The sequence below is a fragment of the Podarcis gaigeae genome (genome assembly GCF_964106915.1).
Source record: "Podarcis gaigeae genome assembly, chromosome: 8".
Lineage (NCBI taxonomy): Eukaryota > Metazoa > Chordata > Lepidosauria > Squamata > Lacertidae > Podarcis > Podarcis gaigeae.
This window is the reverse complement of record NC_139684.1, coordinates 78,456,873-78,470,059: the sequence shown is the minus strand read 5'-3', so window position 1 is coordinate 78,470,059 and position 13,187 is coordinate 78,456,873. Positions and strand designations below refer to the sequence as shown.

General features: G+C 43.2%; 1 long non-coding RNA gene across 1 annotated transcript; it reads left to right on the top strand.

Annotated features, from left to right (window-relative positions):
* Positions 1–1,139: 1,139 nt before the first annotated feature.
* LOC310851830 lies at positions 1,140–10,351 on the top strand. Its single transcript, XR_014567854.1, has 5 exons — positions 1,140–1,403; positions 2,888–2,995; positions 4,255–4,401; positions 8,501–8,632; positions 9,968–10,351. It is a non-coding gene; the product is annotated as an uncharacterized lncRNA (long non-coding RNA).
* The last annotated feature ends 2,836 nt before the right edge of the window (positions 10,352–13,187 follow it).

Sequence of the window (13,187 nt, the reverse complement as noted above, 5' to 3'; positions counted from 1 at the left end):
GCTGTAATAAATAAAGTTGTGGCCTAAATTCTGCCAAAAACCAAACCAAAATTTGAGTCTTGTCAGAATTTGTTTAAAGGGAAGGTTTAAAGGTCTGAACACACAATTACTATTTATTGAATTTATATCCCACCTTTCCTCTTCAAGGGGCCTAGATCAGCAAAGAGGCAAAAGATTGAAAAACAAAAATGAAGTAGAAACAGATTAATACATTCTAAAAACAATTACAATTCAAAACATACTTTCACCCAACAATATTGAGTGTGCCAGGAACAGTATTAAGTGATGGCCCCACTTAGGACTGAAATTAAGCATTTCCTGCTTAAACGTTTTGTCAGTCAAATCAGAAAACTGGTTCATTCCTATCATGTAGGCGTATTTCTCTTGTGCAGCTTTGGGTTGTGTTGTCCAACCTGTTTTCAGTTGCTCTCCCACATGCTTCTCTGGTGTTTGTCTTTCTCTGGGGGCTATTCTTTAGAATGTGTGATTGTCCATGGACCACCCCCCCCCAAAAAAAGAACTTCAAACGAGGCTGGAGCCATTGTTGTAGAGCAAGCCCTGAGTAATATCGGCCCTATCAGCCCTACCACAGAGATCTGAAACTTTTATTTTCTCTCTCTTCTGAGCCTCAGGCAGCCACCCCTGTTAGGAGAGGAAGTGTCTGACACACACAAATCTCTGGTTCTCCTCACTTTCAAATTGATCTGTAGGCCCAGAAAGCAGTGGTGTTGTGTTCACATTCCTTTGGGGACCACATCTTCCACATGTGATCTGCAGCAACTGGTAGTAAGAGGCTTACTGCCTCTCATACTGGAGGGAAGGTAGCCATCATAACTATGTTTAAAAAGATACTGAGAAGCTACAAAACTGACAATACAAAGGAGATATTCCATGGATACAAACAGGTTCCAGGTTCACCTGATTGCTGGGAAGATAAAGAGATGTGTGTGTGATTGTTGATTACTTTGTGCCTTGTTGGGAATATGTTTGCTCCACAGGCCTTGTGATAAAACAGAGCTGGAGAAAGACTGGAAAGAATTCACTTCTTTAAAGTTCCAGTTGACTAACAATAAGGGTGCGATTGGATTGGAAGAGGCATCTGGCTGGCTGCCACAGAAGTCCTAAAAATGATTGCATCCACAATCAAAAAGGAGCTTTGTGTTCCAATTTTTAAAAACAGGATTTCGGGGACTGCATGCACTCTCTGTTTCCATAATATCCCACCACTCCTTCCCAGCTGGAATTCTCAGGCACCTTTCCTTCACCTATAAATTTCCCCAAGTCAGCTTCTTCTTCCAAAGCTCACCTGGTGGTTCGTTTCCAGTGCTCCTTGGCTTTTGATCGCTCTGGCATTATGAAGGCTTTCCTAAGTATGTGCGTTCTCTTTGTCCTAGTTTCTTCTGGTGAGTAGGAATGTTTCTCTTAATCATATCTGGATGGGTGTTAGCAGGGGTCAGAATGGAAAGGCTGAAATAGGTTTTTGGAAGAGAAAAGGAGCTGAAAATATGGATAAGAATAGGAGGATCTGAGAATCTGGACTCTAAATTTTGGGGAGGGGAGAAGACCAGCAAACTTCAGTTACATGTTCTAAGTTACAGACCTCATTTTGAAGTCTGGAAAGGAGCACTGCTTTTACGTCTATTTTCTTTCGATTGGGAGATGAGTTGAGTATAATGGGTTAGAAGTGCATTAAAGGAGCCAAGAGAACATGGTTCTGAGGGTTAGAAAAGAGTGAAAACTATGAGTCATTCACAAGGATTTGTGAATGCCCCATAGAATCTCAACTCAGTTTCAGCCGTAAGGAATCAGTGGCCCAGCAGAATAAAGGGACTGCTCCAAATTGCAAACAACTGAACTCAACCACAAGGCAGTGAGTCATTATTTCTTGCCATTCAGAGTAAAACAAGTGTAAATAGAAGAGTGGAGTATTAGGAGTTTAGAATGGGGGGCAAATGTGTCCAACATGCATCATGGACATGCACCTCATACATACCTCACATTCAGATGGTGTAGCAAATTTTGTAAAGGTGACTATTACACTAATAGAGGGTATTTCTGTTACTTGAGGTCAGCTCAACAATGGGACAGATTCTTTCATATTTTTTCTTCCTGAAGCAGTGATTGGTGACACCAAATGGAGAAATGGGGAGTGGGTGGAATAAAACACAGGGATCTCAGGTGCTGCTTGACTTCAAGGTAAACAGTTGCGCTTCCTGTGCTGTTCTGGCTACCCTGTTTGGGATTGATACACTGTTCATGAAGACCTCATGCAGCCTGTAACAGGTTGCCTACCTGCCACCCCTGTGTTGGCAACTGGCAGTGTTTGGGAAGGAAGGTAGATGGGGAAGCATCTCCTGCTGCACCTTTCTTCCCATAACCTCCAGGCCCTCCCCATCTAGCCAAGAGCTATTTGTTGGGCTGTTGGTAGCATACTTACCAGCACCAATAATGTGGCTGTGTATGGAAGTGTGTGATAGGACTTATGAAATCCTATCTAAAATGTCACTGCTCAAATGGTTGGTGATGGCAAGAACTGAGAACAACACTGGGACTATGAGAGGGAGGTTTGAATCTTCCTATTGCCATGTGTTGAGGTGCAGGGAAATGTGTGTGAATGGGAATAAGGCTGTGCATCTGTCTGTGTCTGTGTATATTTGTGTGTGAGAGAGATAGACGAGATGGTGTTTGTGTGTGTGTGTGTGTGTGTGTGTGTGTGTGTACACATGTGGAATCTTGAGATAAGTAAGATTCCTCGTGTCTGTTAATAGTGGTTTGCATCCAACAGCTGAGATCAAGGTCAGATTTCTCTCTGTGAATATATGTAGATGTCATTTCTCAAGGAATGAGAAACCCATGGCACTGATTGTTTCCTACTTTTTCCTCCCAGGTGTGTTGCATCAATGTTACCGGTATATTTATCGTGGAAGGGGAGTGTCAGAGGTCTGTCATAATGGACAGGATAGCTGCATTTCAAATTTTACTCGATATAATTTAGGTGAGTGTAAAGCCTTTTAGTCCAATCAAAGCTGAATGTGTGGGCCCTGGATTATCAGGGAATAATAATAATAATAATGGATGATGTGCATGTATGAATGCAAAATGACCACAGACTGTGCTCTCGTCAAAATGTCAAGAATTGCAACAATCCGGTGACAGCTTACATCTTCAAACTCTGATAGATACATTCTAAAATCAAATGAAGCCACAAGAGATCTATTTTTAAAAGAACAAACATTTATCTATCATCCATCTGTCTGTCTATCTCCCCACAAAGGCTTACTTGCAAAACATTTTTCATTTTGTGAGAGCCAGATTGAGGTGAAATCAAGGGAATGAAAAGAGTAAAGGAAAAAGGAAAGAGCAGGAAATAATACAACCTGCTGGGGCTCTTCAGGAAGTAGGAACAATATTGAGAAAGGATAAACCAACTCTCTTTTCTGTATCTCAGCAATAAATATTGTAACAATGTTGTAACAACAAATAATATTGTAGTGTAACCATAAAACAGGAATTTAATGTTTCTGGGGCATCTTGATTTGAATGAACTAACTCTGTCATGCCATAGTTTGAAAATTGGACTAGAGAGTCCATAGCCACAGGGCCCCATCCTTTCCCCCCATGAATCACTTGCCTGTTTTAAGCAAAGAGTGTAATATGCTAGGTGATTCTTAATTGTATTTCTATTACATCCACAAACTCCTTTAGTATCATTGGGTGCAGCTCATCGGGCGCTGGAGATTGGAATTGACTTAAAATAGCTAGGTGTTCTCTTACCACCTCTTTTCCTTTCTTGGGCTACAGCTCCCTCCTTACATTCTAAATTATGTTATCAGCAGGTTAGGCACTTTTCTTTTGGGTAAAGATGTTGTCACTCAGCAGCATTTATCTGACTTCTCTGTTGCATCAATATGTATACAGTGGTACCTTGGGTTACATACGCTTCAGGTTACATACGCTTCAGGTTACAGACTCTGCTAACAAATAAATAGTACCTTGGGTTAAGAACTTTGCTTCAGGATGAGAACAGAAATTGTGCTCCAGTGGCATGGCAGCAGCAGGAGGCCCCATTAGCTAAAGTGGTGCTTCAGGTTAAGAACAGTTTCAGGTTAAGAACGGACCTCCGGAATGAATTAAGTACTTAACCCGAGGTAACACTGTATTAGGAAGCATCATATAAATTTCAACTATTAGGGGGCTGGTTTGTAAAATTTTGGTTTTGAATTGTACCCTTTTCTTTTTTTGTCTCTCTCACAGGTGATAGGATATTTGAAACAGAAATGTGGGGATGCACTTCAGATTGTACCCCAGGGGATTACAGCTTTACTACACTAAAAGATAGATATTTCCGCCGTAGAATCCACTGCTGTCAGGGTGATTACTGCAATAACCAATCCGCACCTGGTAAATATCTGCATGCTTTTGAATCGACATACCCCAGAGAATGAAGGTCATTTCGGTTTCAGGTTTCATCCTTGGGTACACATAGAATAGACTAACGCTGTTCTAGACCAAGATTCTTCTCCTAGTTTGCATGGGAGAAAACAGGTAGCCTATGTTAACTGTTGATTGATCAAGAGCTTCAGACGACCCCTGAGAATGTGGAGAAAACACCCTGGATAAATTGGGGGATGAGAGAGAGAGAAGAACACATGTCCTCCTTGCTCCCTGATAGCCGTGCTGACCCTGGGTGTTATCATGTTGTGCAGATCCGAGGAGGAAGTGAGGGGAACCATCTGTTGGTACTAATGGCCATCCAGAAAACTACAAAGCAGCACTGCTGAGGGGTTGGGTTGAGGGTGCCCTCTGCCAAGGGTTTTTGCGGGGGAGAGGGGTTTATCTTGTGTGGGTTGAATTGTCTGAGTGCACTCCTTGGTGGAAAGGATGAGAACCAGGTAGCAGATGTGTGCAGCTCCACCTATCCTTTGGTGGGAGATGTCAATTTATGAGAGCGCCTGTTTGCTGTTGGGAACAGTAGATCTCTGTGAGTCTTGGGTGGTAATTAGAATGGCTATTTCAATAAATGATGAGTTTCAATGTCTCCTTGGGTTTGTAATACTAATAATATTTGTACCCCACCCATCTGACTGGGTTGTCCCAGCCAAATTTAGTGGCTTCCAGCTTAAACAAAAACATAATAAAACATAAAATGTTAAAAACTTCCCAATACAGAGCTGTCTTTAGATGTCTTCTAAAGGTTGTTTAGTTACTTATCTCCATGACGTCTGATAGGAGAGCATTCCACAGGGTGGGCACCACTACCAAGAAGGCCCCTCTGCGTGCTTCCCCACAACCTCACTTATTGAGGTGAAGGAGCCACCAGAAAGCCCTTGGAACTGAACCTCAGTGTCCAGTCTGAATGATGGGGGTAGAGATGCTTCTTCAGGTATACTGGTTTGTGGCTGTTTATAGCTTTAAAGGCCAGCATCAAGACTTTGAATTATGCCCAGAAACATACTGGGAGCCAGTGTTTGTGTTAATTTTTTTATTCATTTTCAATAACAATCTTCCAATTAATGACAAATCAAATCAAATCAATGCATATTACAATAATAACAATACCACCATTTATATATTCCAAGAATAAATAATTTTGGGGAATTCCGATGTTCTAGTTGTCTAGAGATATCCATCCTCATTCATGTCTCTCATGTTTCGGCTTTTTTTCCAAATTCAAAACTAATATTATTCATCCTGATTCTCAGTCTAATCAGTCGTTTCTGTGGCTCACATCTTCTGTAGCAAAGTTTTTGTATTGTTAACACACAGCAGGCATTTTATTTATTCATCTCCTTCTCTGTCCAATTATTTTGGTATTCAGTCCTCTTATCTCTCCTTTGACTGTCAAGTTCTCATTAATGGCAACAGGCTTTGTTCCAAAAATAGGGTTTATAAATGGCAAGTCAACAAATTCTCTCTGATGCCTCTTAATGAGCTGATATCTGCATATGTTTGTATAAAATGCTGTATTATGGGGCATGCTTCCCAGCTCTATATTATGTGAGAATTATTTGAATTCCTCCAAGATCAAAAGGACCCCCTCCAGCTCCTCCGGGTCCTAGAAGTGCTGGCAGGGATCCAGTGCTTCTGTCCACAAGTTCTGTCCACTGGCTGCTCCCACTCACCAATCTGGAAGCCCCACATAGTGTGCTGCAGTAGTCCAAGGGGGAGATAACCAGAGCATGCACCCCTCTGGCAGGAGAGTATACAGGCAGACAGGGTCTCAGCCTGCCTAACAAATGGATCTGGTAAACAGCTGCCCTGGACACAGAATTAACTTGTGCCTCCATGGACAGCTGTGAGTCCAGAATGAGCTCCAGGCCATGCACCTGGTCCTTCAGGGGCTTAGTTACTCCATTTAGTGCCACGGAGCCCCCATACATGTCCACCCTCTGTCCCCCAGAAACAGTACTTCTATCTTGTTGACATTCAACCTCAATCCATTAGCTGCCATCCATACTTTTTTTTCCTGAGGGGAAGGAGTGAGTGGAGTTAGTGGTTGGTGACTAATTGAGATAGAGATACTGGAATGACTGGATGGGTGATGTGTTTTGTATGTATTAGCTGAAAAGACAGGGATGAGTCATATAAATATTATCATTTGTGCAGATGTAAAGCAGAATTTGGCTGTGGTGTTTAGTGTTTAGTGCATGAAGGAGGGGGTCCCTGACTCTAAAGATATTTCAAAATGCGTTGCTGTGTTTTTTAAAATACAGTGGTACCTCAGGTTACAGATGCTTCAGGTTACAAACACTTCAGCTTACAGACTCCACTATCATGGAAATAGTACCTCGGGTTAAGAACTTTGCTTCAGGATGAGAACAGAAATTGCAAGGCGGAGACGCCCTATTAGCTAAAGTGGTACCTCAGGTTAAGAACAGTTTCAGGTTAAGAACAGACTTTCAGAACAAATTAAGTTCTTAACCCGGGGTTCCACTGTAATATCATTGCAATGTATTGTAGTTACATTGAAAACTGCATTTTATTTTATTGTGGTTACTCAGTTTCACACACACACACACACACACACACACACACACAGAGAGAGAGAGAGAGAGAGAGAGAGAGAGAGAGATGGGTGGCACTGTGGTCTAATCCACTGAGCCTCTTGGACTTGCCGATCGTAGAGTCAGCAGCTCAAATCCATGTGGTGGAATGAGCTCCCATTGCTTTATCACAGCTCTTGCTAACCTAGCAGTTACAAAGCATTCCAGCAAAAGTAGATAAATAGGCACCACTGGGATGGAAAGGTAAACAGTGTTTTTGTGCAAATTCAACTGGACCTAACTGTCCAGGGGTCCTTTAAACACACACACACACACACACACACACACACACACACAGAGAGAGAGAGAGAGAGAGAGAGAGAGAGAGAGAGAGAGAGAGAGACGGTTTTATGTATTGAGTGGTATATAAATATAATAAATACAACATGAAAACAAAATTTATTTATTTGAGAAATTTATATACTGCCCTTCATCAATAGGTCACAGGACAGTTTACAACACAGCAACAAAGTAAACAACATAGTATACCTTCATAACATTATATTCATAAATATAACTCAGAGTATTAAGTCATGTGTAATAATACATAATGGAATATAGTACATAATATATAACGCATAAAGAGCAGCTTTTCAACTTATTCACTTTGACAGCCAGGTAATAATCTCCACATCTCATTCCAATCAAAAAAGAAAAGAAGAAGAAGAAGAAGAGTTTGGATTTGATATCCCGCCTTTCACTCCCTTTAAGGAGTCTCAAAGCGGCTAACATACTCCTTTCCCTTCCTCCCCCACAACAAACACTCTGTGAGGTGAGTGGGGCTGAGAGACTTCACAGAAGTGTGACTGGCCCAAGGTCACCCAGCAGCTGCATGTGGAGGAGCGGAGATGCGAACCCGGTTACCCAGGATTACGAGACTACCGCTCTTAACCACTACACCACACTGGCTCTCAATTAAAATTATTATCCATTCAGCTCAGATGCAACTATTAAACATAACACTTATTTATCAACAGCATGAAAGAGAAGAGAGAAAGAGAGTGAGAGAAAATAAGTGCAAAAGTAGCTCCTAATCTCGCTCCCCGTATGACAGACCATCTTCAGTTATCTTCTGGGAGCGTTCATTTTCTCACCTAGCCTTACAACCTGGTAAATCTCAGCTTCCCACAACAATCTTGCAAGTTGTTGATGCCAAGAGGTTTCTTTGTCACCTCCTACAGTAAGTCCAGCTCTCCTCTCAAGAGTGAAATTCACCCATAGTGTCGGTAGAGTCTCTCCAGTCTATCTCAGGACAGCAGCAACTAAAATTGCTCCCTTTTCTTCATAAACTGGTTGCCAGACTCTTCAACTGCATTGCATCAGTGAATGGTTCTAGAAGCAGAATGCAGTGGAAACACTGCACATATCTCATAGGATTAGACAACTGGAGCCTAGGAATTAAAATAGAGACATCTGGTCTGGATTCATGTGTTGATTCTAATGGTTGCTTTTGGCAGGGTCGGATCCGCCCTACAATGGTTTGGTGTGCCCAGGCTGCATTTCTTCCAGCTTTGAAGATTGTCAGGACTCAGAGACTGTCAGGTGTAGAGGTGAAGAGAATCTGTGCATAGAGTTTGTGATGGCTATTTGTAAGTACTATGGTTAACCATTGAGTCAGAGGTGGGAGGTGGACACAGTTTGCTAAGCTGTGTGGGTGGGTTGCTGTCTCATTCAGTCTGTGGCTTCCTGCCAGAAAACATATAGTATGTGTACGGGAAGGGGAGTTCCCCCCCCAAAAAATATTAGCATTCCAATAGCCTTTGCTTTGCATATAATGTGAGCGGGTGGTGCTGTGGTCTAAACCACTGAGCCTCTTGGGTTTGCCGATCGGTAGGTCAGTGGTTGGAATCTGTGTGATGGGGTGAGCTCTCGTTGCTCTGTCCCAGCTCCTGCCAACCTAGCAGTTCAAAAGCACTCCGGTGTGAGTAGATAAATATTGCTGCAGTGGGAAGGTAAATGTTGTTGCTGTGTGCTCTGGCTTCCGTCATGGTGTCCTGTTGCACCAGAAGCAGTTTAGTCATGCTGGCCTCATGACCCAGAAAGCTGTCTGTGGACAAATGCCAGCTCCCTCAGCCTGAAAGCGAGATAAGCGCCAAAACCTCACAGTTGCCTTTTACTGGAGTGAACCGTCCAGGGGTCCTTGACCATATTTACCTATATGGATGAGACTAGGTGTTGGCAAGATTTACCTTGCCTGGGCTGGATCAGTCCCACGGAGCCCCTCCATGGGTTGGATAGCGAGTGCGCATGAGCGTGCCCACCTGCGATCTCTGGCATTTGCCTGAGTCTGCACATGCGCAGATGCGATTTCCAGCATCCTCGCAAGTCTGCACATGTGAAGACACAATTTCTGGCATCTGCGTGCGTGATTTCCAACACCGCGGAAGCGAGTCCCTGTACTGTGACGTGACGTGCCACAGTGTGGTGCAGGAACTCACCAAGCGGGTTGTTCAGTTCTGGGACGGCTCATAGCCAGTTAAACGGCTTCTGTGTCCCATGGGGCGCCTGGATGAGACTATGTGCTTCTGCCTCTGGTGTGTACATGTATATAATCTGTTTGTTAAATTACAAACACACCCCCACACACATATATATACACACACACACACACACAGAGAGAGAGAGAGAGAGAGAGAGAGAGAGAGAGAGAGAGAAATTTAAAGAGCCTTAAAAAACAACAACTTAAAGCAGCCATGGATTTTGAATTCCATATCCATGTGGGTTGGGCCCCTGCTACATAAGAACAAAGTTGACTTTTATTTATTTATTTAAACATCAGGATGATATTAGGATGTGATTTTAACATGTTTCTATATGCACAATACAGTTTATAATGATTAAAATGTTCCCATTCTGTCTCCTGCACCCTGTGACCTTGGTACTACCCAAGGATTTGTATGACTATGCTTTTTTCTCTTTATTAGATGGCTTTCATCATTCTCATATGGCTTTCAAAGGCTGTGCAACACGGGATTTTTGCAGGCTGGCAAGGACATCAGTGACTTATGATTACACTTTTGACAGAATCAACCAAGCACAATGCTGTCATACTGCAGCACCACCAGCCTTGAAGAGTAAAGAAGTCCAACCTTGATGAGTAATTAGAAGATAGCAAAGTCTTCCCCTTTGACATCCATGATTTGCAGCCACAGTGAAGGAGGAAGTTGCTTACCTGATACTGGGAGTGCAGAGAAAGTGGGGTTCACAGGACTGCAGAGTCCCCTATTTGGCATTTAGTGTAGGATGAATGGGATGGAGGGATGGATAAACTAAAGTAGAAAAGTGGGGCTTGGGTACTCTTCCTCATGATATTACAGTGTATGCTTAAACTTCTCTTGATCATGATCGCAATAAAATGGTATGGCAAATAAAACTGTGTTCTGTCTCTGTATTTGTCAAATAAAGAATAAGCTCTTTTTCTCATGTTGAAGCCCTCTGGACCTCTCATGGAGGGGGCACATGAAGAATTTACCAAATAAAGAGTCTTTGATGGTGTTGGGGATGGTGGTGAAGGGCAGTCTTTGCAGAGGGAAGAAATGGGTATGGTTACAAAAGTCGGGTGGCAAGAGCCCAGGGCGTTCCAGGCACTCACACAAGGTTTGTGCTCCTTTGGAGAACTGAGACGTATCAGAGAATGTTGTGGCTTTAAGAAATATGGTTTCTTCGCCTATTTAGACCTTCATAGGCCTTTTAAGAGGGGATTGAATCATAGAATCATAGAGTTGGAAGAGACCACAAGGGCCATCGAGTCCAACCCCCTGCCAAGCAGGAAACACCATCAGAGCACTCCTGACATATGGTTGTCAAGCCTCTGCTTAAAGACCTCCAAAGAAGGAGACTCCACCACACTCCTTGGCAGCAAATTCCACTGTCGAACAGCTCTTACTGTCAGGAAGTTCTTCCTAATGTTTAGGTGGAATCTTCTTTCTTGTAGTTTGGAACCATTGCTCCGTGTCCGCTTCTCTGGAGCAGCAGAAAACAACCTTTCTCCCTCCTCTATGTGACATCCTTTTATATATTTGAACATGGCTATCATATCACCCCTTAACATCCTATTCTCCAGGCTAAACATGCCCAGCTCCCTTAGCCGTTCCTCATAAGGCATCGTTTCCAGGCCTTTGACCATTTTGGTTGCCCTCCTCTGGACACGTTCCAGTTTGTTAGTGTCCTTCTTGAACTGTGGTGCCCAGAACTGGACACAGTACTCCAGGTGAGGTCTGACCAGAGCAGAATACAGTGGCACTATTACTTCCCTTGATCTAGATGCTATACTCCTATTGATGCAGCCCAGAATTGCATTGGCTTTTTTAGCTGCCGCGTCACACTGTTGGCTCATGTCAAGTTTGTGGTCAACCAAGACTCCTAGATCCTTTTCACATGTACTGCTCTCAAGCCAGGTGTCACCCATCTTGTATTTGTGCCTCTCCTTTTTTTTTGCTCAAGTGCAATACATTACATTTCTCCCTGTTAAAATTCATCTTGTTTGTTTTGGCCCAGTTCTCTAATCTGTCAAGGTCGTTTTGAAGTGTGATCCTGTCCTCTGGGGTGTTAGCCACCCCTCCCAGTTTGGTGTCATCTGCAAATTTGATCAGGATGCCCTTGAGTCCATCATCCAAGTCGTTGATAAAGATGTTGAATAAGACCGGGCCCAAGACAGAACCCTGTGGCACCCCAATAGTCACTCTTCTCCAGGATGAAGAGGAACCGTTGATGAGACCCTTTGGGTTCGTTCAGTCAGACAGTTACAAATCCACTGAGTGGTAGCATAGTCAAGACCGCATTTTACCAGCTTCTTTACAAGAATATCATGGGGCACCTTGTCAAATGCCTTGCTGAAATGCCTTGCGTTCCCTTCATCTACCAGGCTTGTAATTCTGTCAAAAAACGAGATCAGGTTAGTCTGACATGACTTATTTTTCAGAAATCCATGCTGACTATTGGTGATCACAGCATTCCTTTCTAGGTGCTCACAGACTGTTTGCTCAATGATCTGCTCCAGAATCATCCCTGGTATTGATGTCAGACTGACTGGGCGGTAATTATTTGGGTCCTCTCTTTCCCCCTCTTTGAAAATAGGGACAACATTTGCCCTCCAGTCTGCCGGGACTTCGCCTGTTCTCCAGGAATTCTCAAAGATGACTGCCAGTGGTTCTGAGATCACATCTGCCAGTTCTTTTAATACTCTTGAATGCAGTTCATCTGGCCCTGGAGACTTGAATACATCTAGACTAGCCAAGTATTCTTGTACTATCTCCTTAGTTATTCTGGGCTGTGTTTCCTCTGCTGAATCATTTGCTCCAAATTCTTCAGGTCGGGCATTGTTTTCTTTATCGGAGAAGACTGAGGCAAAGAAGGCATTGAGGAGTTCAGCCCTTTCTGTGTCCCCTGTTTGCATTTCACCATCTTCTCCTCTGAGTGACCCCACTGTTTCTTTGTTCTTCCTTTTGCTACAAACATACCCATAAAAGCCTTTTTCGTTGCTTTTAACCTCTCTAGCAAACCTAAGTTCATTCTGTGCTTTAGCTATTCTGACTTTGTGTCTACACGTGCTGGCTATTTGTTTGAATTCCTCTTTGGTGGTTTTCCCCCTTTTCCATTTTTTGTAAACATCCTTTTTTTAATCTTAACTCAGTTAAAAGTTCTTTAGATAGCCACCCTGGCTTCTTTAGGCACCTTCCATGTTTCCGTCTCATTGGTATTGCCTGAAGTTGTGCTTTTACTATCTCCCTCTTAACAAACTCCCAGCCATCATGAATTCCCTTTCCTTTTAGTATTACTGTCCATGGGATCTCACCCAGCACTTCCCTAAGTTTTATGAAGTCGGCTTTCTTAAAGTCAAGAAATCGAGTCCTAGTATGCTTGGCTGCTCAATTGTACCCCACAGCAGTGTGGGCGGCCTTCTAGCAGCCTGCTCATAGAGGTTCTCAATTCTCCTTCCTCCTTCTTCCTTCCAGCCACCCTTGTTCCATGGGTAGTTACCCTGGCAACCTTCCAAATCCCTAGTCTCAGGGCAGAGGGAAGCAGTTGCAATGTTCATGTCCCTCAATTGCCATCTATTGTTCTTTGATTGCCATAGCTCAGCCACAGGAATTCTTCTGCAGCTTGCATTCTCCCTTTATATCCCAAATAAGCAAAATCTGGTGG